General features: G+C 32.8%; 1 protein-coding gene and 1 long non-coding RNA gene across 19 annotated transcripts in view; one reads left to right on the forward strand and one right to left on the reverse strand.

Moving 5' to 3' along the window:
* The window catches only part of LOC106507803 (uncharacterized), a 638301-nt gene that overhangs the window by 410493 nt on the left and 215186 nt on the right, over positions 1-12622 (reverse strand). The gene's annotated exons all lie outside the window — the stretch shown is intronic.
* The window catches only part of TACR3 (tachykinin receptor 3), a 59771-nt gene that overhangs the window by 1207 nt on the left and 45942 nt on the right, over positions 1-12622 (forward strand). The window lies entirely within an intron of this gene.

Consider the following 12622-nt stretch of genomic DNA (forward strand, 5'->3'; position numbering starts at 1 on the left):
AAAAAATCTGTCATTCCAAGTAGGACAAACTCAGCTAGAAACGCTTAATACTAGCATATTTTCTCAAATGGCTTCAAACAATTGCCACAAAAATTGCATTATCTGTAAAATGTACTTTTTTGGCCTTCCTTATCTGATTTCACTTCCCAGGAGTCTGTGGAGTACACGAGCTGAGTAAATCCTGTGCCTGGAAGATGGCATCCAAATCTTTCAGATGATAGGCAAGAAAAAGCCCAAATAATAATAATAAATGGTTAACAAATGAGACACACACTTTATAGCTGTTTAAGATCATTTTTTTGGAACTGTTCCCCCTTCTACAATGGGGATTATGAGATTTTTAAGCAATTACAAGAAATTGATAGACCTCCAGTATTTGTTTTCATATTTTAAGTTTTTAAAATTTCTGTGTGTACTTTCTGGCTCATATTGAACATTAGCAAATGTGCATCCCAGTGTCAAGATAAATAATTCTCTACCTATTGCTGAATGGTTAATTTTAATTCAATATTATGCTTAAATGAACCACACCAGTGGATTCAGTCCCCACTTTGTGATTGGCGGGATCCGGGTGGCAGGAGGGTTGATGTCACTTTAACTTCAAGTCTCAATGTTCTCATCTCTTCTACCATTAACAAACTTGTTTCAAAATAAAATGAGGCTTACTATTAATTCTCACCACATTAAGCCACCATTATGAGGAAAATAAGAACAAAAAAATACTTTTTTTTCTTAAGCCCATCCTCTGTTTACTATTTCAAAACAGTGAACACAAATGTATTGATGACATAAAGTTTTAGAAATAATTTTCAAATACCAGGCCCAGGGGGTTAAATTGTAGGAGCAGGAGGTAGTTGCCACTAACTAGGATAAATAAGCACAAGCCACACTTTTTAAACCTCTGAAACTGCCAATCATCCTTTCCCCTTTTTCTCTAGTTTTCCACAAGTATCCACCCCTTCATTTTTGTAGGGACAGAAGTGAGTAGAAAGCAATAACAAAATCAGCCCCAGTTTGAATAAGTGACATTGCCTCTAATCCTGCTCCACCAAGATAGGAAGTTTCTTTGGCTTGAGCTTCTTTCTTTTTTGTTTTGGTTCGATTTATTTTTCTTTGTTCTGATCTGGAGGAGAGTCATTAGCATATCATGTTATGAAATTCACACAATGTTCCTGAAATGTTAATGGTACACTGTGAAATGTGATGAAAAATTAGGGTGTGAAGTAGGTATTTCAAGTTTACAAGAGGAAAAAAGGTCATTTTTTCAGAATTACTTTATGCCAATATTTATACAAAATCTGAAATGGTCTTGGAGTTTTTAAATTGATAATGGTAATGCTATTTCATCACAATCACTGTCTTGAAGTCAATGAATACTTCACTACTTATTCTTAATTTCTTTACTAGAAAATATTATTAATTAGCAAAATTATTCAAAATTTAGTATCATAGGAACTGAAACAAAATCTGAAGCAAATTCAGTTCAGATATTGAAAATCTTTTTAAAACTATTCTTTTAGATTCCACATATAAGTGATATCATATGGTACTTGTCTTTCTCTTTCTGACTTACTTCACTTAGTATGAGAATCTCTAGTTGCATCCATGTTGCTGCAAATGGCACTATTTGTTTTGGTAGATTCACGCTATTACATTTAGAATGGATAAGCACTGAGGTCCTATTGTACAGCACAGGGAACTGTATCCAGTATCTTAGGATAGAACATGATGGAAGAATGTATATACACATATGTATGTGTATGATTGGGTCACTATGCTATGCTGTACAACAGAAATTGACATGACACTGTAAATCAACTATATTGTGATTCAATAAAGTTATTTAGAAAAACCCTTTTATTTGAGCAGCCAATTGATAAAAAAAAGAATCACAAAAATAGAGATAACTTTTAAAATCAAAGGCTATACAAATGTAACAGTTATTAGAATTTTCAATAGTTTACTAGTCCACAGAAACTTTCTTCATTGGTATCTTATCAAATGTGAACTGAAAATACTAGTTCTGTGGTATCTGCATTATTTTATTGATTCAAAATATTCAGGTGAGTCACTGGTGCCTTTGGTTATGTTTGCCTGGACTCCCTGCCTCATACAGCACATAGCTAACAGTATATACTCAAAGAAATTATATTTTCTTCTATAATTACTGCTTTATTGAACTACCTGTGAAATTATATAAGCCCTAGTTAGGTCTTAAATGATAAAGGAATACATCATTTAGATTGCAGTGTTAACACTTGGCTTACTGAATTGTGTTTTCTATCCCCATTTAACATAAACTGAATTGTATCCTCCCAAACTAAAATGGAAAATGTACTGAATTATTCTGTCCTTCAGCCTAAAATACAAAAGATTTTTTGAACTTTAAAACTGTTTCAGCTTTGACTCGGGCACTTATGGCTTTCCTTTTGCCACGGCAAAATGCTTGCAGCCTCCTATCACCTCAGAAATCTTAGACCTGAAAAGGATTGCAGATATTCTCTTAAGGAATACTTGTATTTTATAAGTGGAGAACCTCAAGCCAATAGTCACACATTTTGTTGAGTAAAGAGCATTTGAGTTTTCCTTGATGTGTTTTGCACTTATTCTACACTGGAAGAATTGTCTGATTATTTTTTTTTTAAGTATGGTTGATTTACAACGTTTCTTCAATTTCTGTTGTACAGCAAAGTGACCCAATCACACACAGTTCCCTGTGCTGTACAATAGGAACCCATTGCCCATCCATTCCAAATGTTACTTATTTCATTTCTAATTCCACATTTTTTAATGCAATGTTGGTAACTCTACCAAAGATGTGAATGTGAGTTCAGAGGTTCTGATCTTATCCTCAAACATCCTATCCTGTTATAAAGTCTTGCAAAACTGTTTTCATTGGCCCAGAAATCATTTTTAAGTTTTTCAAAGTTCCTTTTTGCCTGGAAGACTTCATTGTCCCTCCACGCGCGCACGCGCGCACACACGCGCGCACACACACACACACACACGGTAGAATTATTTGCCAAAATTTCTCTCCACCATCCTTCACAAGTATGCCATTTTGATACGTAACAATTAACACAACATTTATCTGAAAGAAGCTCAGCTTTCCCAAGATCATAAAGTAGAACCAAGATTCAAGCCACTGCAGTCCACTCACTCCAGCACCTGTGCTGCCCTTAATCTCTATCCTCTCTTATGGTTCCTAAGGAGTTTCAATGACTGCACGGTTCAATTGGACGTTATTACCTTCATTTAAATTAGAAGTTAGCACTTGTTTTTACTATATACCGTGCATGTATATGTAACATATCTTACATATATATTACCTTCTTTTAAATTAGAAGTTAGCACTTGTTTTTACTATATACCGTGCATGTATATGTAACATATCTTACATATATATTACCTATGTTTTGAGAATGAAAATGTTAAAAATATTAATAGAACAGTTAATATAATAGAAATACTGTCTTTTAAATTTTATGGCCTATATCACTTGACATATAGAGATATTAAAAAATTGGAATTTTTTTTCCATTTTCTAAGCACATTTTTGAGGGTAAGTTAGAAACTCTAGAATGGTTCATTAAAATATAGTAGTAAAGAACAATTTCAGGACATAGGTTCCAGTATTGATTTTAAAATTTCAAGAATTTTAAATTGACAGTCACTGTTTTTACATAGACACCCTAAGGTAATTGAATATGTTTTATTTAATAGTTCAAAAGCATTAAAAAACACAGCAAAAAATACTTTATATTCTTCAAACCCAGGGACACCTGACATAAATAATTATTAAAATAAATATATTTAATATAATCATTATATTTTTAGCCAAATAGATAAAAATTTATCTTATATGCCACACTTCTTAAATTTCTTTTTCATAAGGTTAAATTTTATGCAAAGTATTCACAGAACCTCTGTCTTTTGAAATTCATTATGGATGGAAAAATAAACAGACATAAAAAATCATGAAACTTCAATCTGGTAACAAATTATCTAAATGTACTGTGGTAAATTTCCCCATTGCTTTAAATATTATGGATATAAATATTTTGATAAATTTTTTAAATGCCTTTATCAGTCTTTAATTCTAGTGCTTAAGCAAATTTCTCATTCCATTCTACTTTAGGGAGAGCCACTGCCCATGCAGTTAATATTCTTTATTACAGTAAAACTTAACTCATTATTCACCCCAGATAATAAACTCCATGATTTTAGCTTAGGATAAACTGCTTTATGTTTGCATTCTTTGCAAAATAGTAATTAAAACTATGCTTTGGAAAACATTACTTTCAGGAAATTTATTGTGAATCTTTAGCTTTTTCTATTTTTTAATAATTCTTATTTAAGATTTTTTAAATATCCCTTTTGCATTCTCTGAAATTACTGCTATAGTGAGCTGTGAAAGTTCTATAAAAATTACAGTGCAAATTCTTACAAAATTAAACGAATACATAGCAAAAGCAATAAATGCATATTAATTGGGTGAAACAAAATAAGATGTAATCAGAAGTGGCTTCTATATAACTAGCAAAATGTCAGTTGATATCAAAGTTACATTAATGACAGGGGGCAGGGGGAGAAGAGCTTATATCCTATTTAACAGACTCAGTATAAAAAACAAGAAACCCTGAATACATAATGTATTCTTACACACTAATAAAAATATATAACTCTAATATAAAAAGAACAAAAGTAATCAACAGAGAATTTACAAAAGAGAAATAAAGGTGTCTAAAAAACATTATATTATGGGTTGCTTATCATTTGAATCTCCCTTTCCTCCCCAGCTATTTGGGGACTATTTTCTGCTATTTTCAAACTATTCACATCTAAACTCTTTCCCCAACACTCTCAACAAGGCTTACTGAGAAATCCAGTGAGCATTTCAATCCTTGACTTTCTTGACTTTTCCTCACAGGTGGCCACTGCCTCTTGGTTTCCAACTTTCCCGATCACCTTTTCTCCCTCTGCCTCTCTTCCATGGCTGTATTTCTGACTCTCTGCTTCTACGTAGTGATTAAATAAGTTTCTCAGTGCTAAATCCCGGGCCTGGTTTTGTCCTTACTTTATTCTTTCTCCCCAAGTGATCTCATTCAAACCTGTGTCTTCATTGCTCACTTTTGAATTAAGTTTCTATTTTTTACATTAACTAATTGTTTTTTTCCTGAAATACAGAAGATGCATGACAATCCATACAATAAAGCAGACAAATATAAATGAATGAAAAATTGTCTGGAAAAAAAATAGAGAAAATAATAAGGTAAGGGTGACGTTGTACCATGCACATTCAGGTCAAAGAGTACTAATCACTTATGAAAGCTAAACTTCAAATACGTCTCTGAGGCTCTTAATAAACACACGAAAAGGGAAATACAATTAGTAAACTGGTTTGCACTGTCCATAAAAACAGTATATACACATTCCTTAAAGGCTGAGAAATTTCTGACATTTGAGTTTCAAGAAATTCTTTGTGTAAGCAATTAAGAGGACACTTAATTGTGTCTTCAACCACAATGCCATAAATGGAAAAGAAAATTTCTAATAGGTGTTTGCTTAGTATTCCTCTGAGTAGGCCAAAGGCATATGCCAAAGCAAAACTCAGTGAATGAAGTTCTCAGGGTAAAACCTCTATCTGAACCTAGTTTCTAGATGGTCTGGTTTGCTGCAATGAAAAAACTGCAAGAAAGGATTAAACTTATTTCCTCCAAAAGTATTTTTCTCACCTGAACTTTGGATATAGCTTGAGAGGCAGATAATTCAAACCTGTAACATATGGCAAAAGCTCTACAAACGATTCTCATTCCATTCCCCAATTTCTGACCCTGATCCATTCTCTACACCAGTCTTTTATTTAAATGTATTTTCCCTTATTTATTAAAAGGATTGTACATGAACAGTGAAAAAAATTAAAAATATAAATATTAGAAAGTTAAATTTACTCATAATTGTTCTACACCCAAAATACAGCCTTCACCTTTATGATCTTCACATTTACATTTCAACTCTCCCCTCATTTTTGAGATATATGTATTATGTATACATACACACAACTCATGCACAGTACAATATATACATGCATTTAAAACAATATATTTTAATTACTTAATTAGTGTCACATTATGTCATGTTTATCATACAGGGTTATTAAATATTTATTGGACAAATTATTAATCTTGGACATTACATGAAGCTATAGATATTTATCTTACTCTATAGCATTTTTATTTTAATTGTTTAAATTAAAAGATAAGATAAAAATAATACACATACTTGGTTTAAAACTCAAAAAGTAAATGGATCACATTTAAATCCTGTAAACCTCCTTTGAGCTCTGGTCATGTACTTGGTGTTTCTACTTGGATATCTGAAAAGCTACTTAAACTCCACCAAACCCATTATCTTACCTCCAAACCTTGTCCTCTTCCAGTGTTCCCATTTCAGTAAACAGTATAAGCATCCATCCAGTTGTTGAAATATCTCCCAAATCTATTACCTTCTTTCTGTCTGTACCCCTACTTCCCTAGCCCAAGCTATGGTTATATCTTTCCTGGCCTACTAAAAAATCTTGGTGCCCTTACATCCAGTCGTTCTTATGAGAAGGTTCTTAGTCCAGACAATAAAGCCTTGTATAGCCTGATCCCTTGATCTGTCCAATGTCAACTCATACCAAAACTCAACTGTCCTAATCTTTGTTCTGATCCTCTTTAAAGTCCCTAAATATATGATGCTATCTTTTTGCCATAAAACCTTTGAACCCAATTTTCCTTCTGTCTCAAATTCTCTTCTGCCATTTCCTAATTAGTTGAAGGTACTCCTCATTTAGATAATAGCTCAAATGTCACTTTCACAAGGAAACCTTCCATAAGCCTCCAAATTTAAATTAAATGTCTCTATAGATTCTCTTAGCATGTTAGTCATAGCATTTATATATATTAAATTTCATATTTATACTTAAATTTGATTAACAATTTCCTCTAATAAACTTGTAAACATCATAAAGACAAGTTCAGTTCAGTGCCTATCATACTGGTTTGCACATGGTAAGCACACAATCTAAATTGCTAAATAAATGAATCATAAAAGTCATAAATAAAACTTGAAGTGATGAGATAGAACTTTTTTCTATTAAAATCAGCAGATTGCTAAGTATGTAGTAGATGGCATTTTTACACATGCTCTAGACTGACCACATGAAATTGCCAATTTTTATAGTTTAAAATGTCAATGAGTATTTCATATGGTTTAACCTAACAGCTGTGTATATACTGTCAAAAAAATCTTTCAAGAGTGCAGTTGGCTAACATGTTCAAGGATATTTTTCAAAATCAAAATTCAAAGAACTGAAAAACAACTAAAAATTCCAACAAAACAAAATGAGCAAATAAATGATGGGTCATCTAAAAATAAAATTCTATATGGAAAATTTTAAATCACATTTGAATATAACATCATGCTCCCAAGTCTCTAGGCCCATGTATATAAATGTGCTGACATTAACATGCATATCCAAAATTTTTTAGTGCATAACCTTTGCTTATAAACCATTTCTTGCTAGTCTTCAATTATTTCAAAGAGTTCCTAGGAAGGTCTGATAAGAGTTCATCAGTAGTCCTCTTTAGCACTTCCTTTCTTCGCACCTTTTTGTAGCCAGACAGAGAGATAATGAGAGACTGACTGAAGAAGGAAAGAAGAAAAAGCAAACCACTTCAGTATCAAGCATGACAGTTTCAGTGGAAGAAGTCATGTCCTTCTCCCGATGGCTGTTGATGGCCTATTGCATCCAGATTTGCAAGTCATAAAGTAGACACTTTGCCCTCTGCCTGAGGTTTCTGTGATATCTATTTGTGTTCCAAACAGACTGGAAGAATGATCTTGTCCCTAACCTTTGTTCTGTTAACAATTTCTTAATGACCAGTGTTCCTTCATTTTCTACTTGCAACTCTCTCTCCCTGAGGCTCAGCTCTAAATCATATCTCCAGGATGAGGAACTGGCCCAGTTCTTTTTCCCCATGCCTCACCGCTTAAATCATTTTTATTGAGGTTTGCTCACTGGTACATTAAAGAATGCTGCAAAGTAGACAACTGGGGTTTGCAGCCCCACCACTTCATTACACAAAGCAGAGTCTGAATCTCATTTTAGACTCAGCAGTTTATCTAACATCTGAGGAATTTTTAAACCACAGACTTAACAGTCTGATGTAATTCTATATGTGCAAGAAGGTAGATATAGATTTGATTTGCTCTGAATGTTGAGACTGGGTAATTTTCATTTCCTAATTATCCATAAAAATTCACTTATTTTACATGAAACAAAATACATTATTAATTAATTAATATTCTGGAGATGGGTGTGGTGATGGTTGCATGGTTGCACAACAATGTGAATGTACTACTGAACTGTACACTTTAAAATAGTTACAAGGGTAAATTTTATGTTTGGTATATTTTACCACAATACAGTTCTTTAAATTAAAATATTAATTAATTAGTAGTTCCCATTGTGGCTTAGCAAAAATGAACCCAACTGGTGTCCATGAAGATGTGGGTTCGATCCCCTGGCCCCCACTCATTGGGTTAAGGATCCGGCTTTGCCGTGAGTTGTGGTGTAGGTCACATACGCGGTTTGGATCTAGGTTGCTGTGACTGGCAGCTATAGCTCCGATTTGACCCCTAGCCTGGGAGTTTCCATGTGCCAATAAAAAGCAAATAAAATAAAATATTAATTAGATAAATGTGTGGCCCTAAAAATAAAATAAAATAAAATATTAATTAATTAGATAAAACTGTTCAAATATCTAATAATTACTCTGAGATATTTGCTAAAGAGTTTGGATTCCCAAAGAATGACCTGATTGAACTTTGTATAGATATTTTTGTGATAGATGTTTTATAGCAATATTTTTAACACACTTTGTAGGCTAATTTAGAAATTATGAAGACATCTCTTGCAAAAAGAGTGCTGTTAACATTAAAGTAGATTATTTTTTAAACTGAGAAATATTTTTTCCAGGATTATATAAAAATATCACACTGTGTGAGGTAATTTAGAAGACTTAGCTCAGTGTTTCTATTATTTAGTCTGGTATATGACAAAGGTTTTTAAATATTCACTTAAGTGCCCTATTTTGAGCTTATATTATCATCTATGAAATTTTTCTCCTTTAAATTTGCCCAAGTATCAAAGTTATTTAAATTCTTCTTTTACATACACCTGTCAATAAGGAAAACATGTATCTGATTATAGTACTAAGCAACAAAAGGCTCAACTGTGTTCTGGAGCTGGTTTATTCATGTTATAGGGAATCAGTTGTGCATATTTCTTCTCAACTCTGTATTCAGTGATGTTACTTTGGTAGTTGAAATCATGGTAGGAGTATTTACACCACAGAAATCTGCAAACGCCAAAAAAAAATCAGTTTTGTTTTGTTTCTGTTTTTTTTTTTTTTTTCTTCTTAGAGTACTTGCGGCTACACCTTTCCCAGCACACAAATCACTATATTTGTAGTTACTCATTCATCAGATATTTCTTTAGTGTCTTCTAAACATTTTACAGATATGGGGCACTCTGGAATAAACAAGATAGACATGTCCCTTACCCTAATGAAACTGTACTTAATTTCTCAATTTGAACCCCTCAGCTATATTTCAGAGTTCTAAATCAATAACCTATTGGATCTCACTATTTGAATGCATAATAAGCATCTCAGAATTTACATGTTCCAGACAGTTCCTGATACTCCTCTAAAACATACTCTTCCTATAATCTTCTGAGGTCAAAATACTTTGAACCTCCTCCAGTCAGAACTTTTGGAAGTATTCTTGGCTTCTTTCTTTTTTTTTTTTTTTATCATGCAAGCATTAATTTTATTTATTTTCATTAAACAGTTAATGGTACACATTTATTTTTATAGGCTGATGCTTACCATTTACTTATTCTAAAGTCTTTCTCCCAGTTTTACTAGGATATAATTGATACACAGCACTGTGTAAGTTTAAAGTGTACAGCATAATGATTTCTTTCATACTCTACACCCAGTCAGCAAATCTAATCACCTCTACTTTCAAAATATATATAGAATCTAATCACTTCTTAAGATGTCTATTATTGCCTGTCTAGTCCAAGTTAATATCATATCTCACCTAACTGGTTCCCCTACCTCTGATCTTATTCCCCTTTAGTTTGTTCTCAGTGCAACAGAGTGATCCTATAATAAGTCAGATCATATATCCTCTCTATAAATCCTACAATGGCTTGCCAGTTAACTTAGAGTAGAAGTCAAAGTTCTTACTGTGATCTATAAGAATTTATAATAACTGATCCTTTATTACTCTCCAAACTTATCTCCTACTACTCATCAGTCCACCACTCTGTTCCATCATCACTGGTCTCTTCTGTTACATCCACATATTGAGCATGTTTCCACCTCAGGATCTTACACTCTGTGTGAAACACTGTTCCTCCAGATAGCCACACTGTTCATTACTCGTACTATGTGGACCCTGACTACTCTATTTAAATTGCTTTAATTTTTTTATCACATGTATCACCTTATAAAATACCCTATCATTAGCTCATCTGTAATGTTTACTGTTTTTATGTGTTCCTTACTGGACTGTAAGTTCCACTAGGACAAGGCTAGATCTGTGTCTCAACTGAGCAAATGAATAATATGTAGTCTCTGGTAACTATGAGAACACATAGCAGAGAAAAGCACATTTACAGTGTTAGAGCAGAATTATATAATAATGTAGAAGCATTTTTTAAGTTCTTTATTTTACAAAAGAATAGAAATTATCTCCTAATAAATTGGCTATGAGTAGTTACTATTTAAATAAAAACAAAACATTTTAAGCACACAACCTAATATGTGATTATCATATTAAACTGAATCATCTGTAAAGAAAAAGATTACAAGATTTTCAAATGAACACAGGAACAATTCGGAAGAAGTTAAAATACTCACAAATTGAGTGTTTATGTTTAATAAGTACTATGAATCACAATTCAGAATTCCTAGATGTAGAGGCTTAATGAATTTAAAAGATGTCATAGTGCCATGTGTATTGATTTATATGCTTCAAATTATGAAGGCTTTTTTTTCCCCCAATAAGTTAACTGCATGGTGTAAAATAAATTCTAAACTCTTAAACTTATATAATGTTTTCAAGCTTAAAATGTTTTAAGCGGGTGGTTGCCACACAGTCTACCCTGGGGGGTTCTTTCCCAAAAGCCGCCTCCCCACACCCCATAATGCAGAGAACTTCAGGCTGTCTCGCTTCTCTTACTTTTAGTTGGCTGATCAATCTTTAATTTCCTCCTACTGCAGAGCCATTGTCACAAGAAGCGAACATTCAGTGACACCAATAAATTGTTGAAATAAAAATATTTTCAGTATCCTTCAACAAAGATTTACATAATCTAAATTTTACACTGAAGGCTATGGTGTTTCCGAATCAAAAAGAAATAGTGTAATGATATTTTAAAATAATAGATTAAAAAGTCTTTCCTTTGTAAGAAATTATTGGTAATCCCTATTCACCAGTCACAAAACCATTGCTGCAACTATCTTAAGGAACAGGAAAGAAAAGGTCTCCTTAGAAACATATAAAAGGACACCATTTTAAAGTTTTACCAGCTCAAGAAGAGAACACATAAGCCAAAGAATACACACACACACACAACCAATTCTATACATGCATAATTTTACACATGCACTTCTTGCTTTGCACAAGTTTCAGTTACCAAGATTAAGTTATGTAACACCAGTCCCCTCAACAGCACAGCTTAAATTTTTGCTACCATGTCATATTAACTGTGAGTACTTGAATAAAGTAAAAAATTTAGCTACTAGTTCTTTAGTCCATGAATCACTCTACAAAGAACAGATGTATTTCATAATCAGTGACCAATCATATTATTTTTCAAAATCCATTACCAGTTGGTCACTGATTATCTGTCAGTTCATGCACAGACAGCAAAGCACATAGTTGCACTTCCTCACTGTCTTTCAGTGATAAACTCAAATGACATCTTAGAAAATTGTCTGATCAAAAGATGGACTTGTCAATAAAGATGAAAATGTCATGATGAAACAAAAAGTGATAACACTGAAAGTGAAATTCAATTCCAGCATAGGTGGAGATAAAGAATAGATGATCAAGGGAATGTCAACAGTCATTTTTCAAGATTCTAAATATGCAGCCAGAGGAAATAAGTAAAGATGAATTTCTCAACATCGATGAGGAAAATGACAGTGACAAATGGTGAAGATGTCCCAGAGACAGTGTAATTGGTAAAAAAAAATCTTCATATTAAAAAAAAAAAACCTCAGAGATATTTCACCACTTTCAAAGTTCAAGGATAAAATGTTGGAAGCTGATTCAGACTTACAAAGGAGTATAACACTCTTCCAAGGCATAGAAAAAATGTTGGCTCTATATAAGTTATATGAAAGAAGAAGGTAAACACTACTTAAACAATTCATGATATCTTTATATTTTTGTAAGAGTTTATCTTTAGAGCAATTTTTGTGTAATAGCAAAATTTAGGGAAAGGCACAGAGATTTCTATATATCCCTTGCCCCTATATATGCATAGCCTCCCCTTATC

The sequence above is a fragment of the Sus scrofa genome, chromosome 8, assembly GCF_054392235.1.
Source record: "Sus scrofa isolate SSC_HxYL_T2T_F1_AM1 chromosome 8, Sscrofa_HxYL_maternal_Yorkshire_Landrace_v2.0, whole genome shotgun sequence".
NCBI classification, from domain to species: Eukaryota; Metazoa; Chordata; class Mammalia; order Artiodactyla; family Suidae; genus Sus; species Sus scrofa.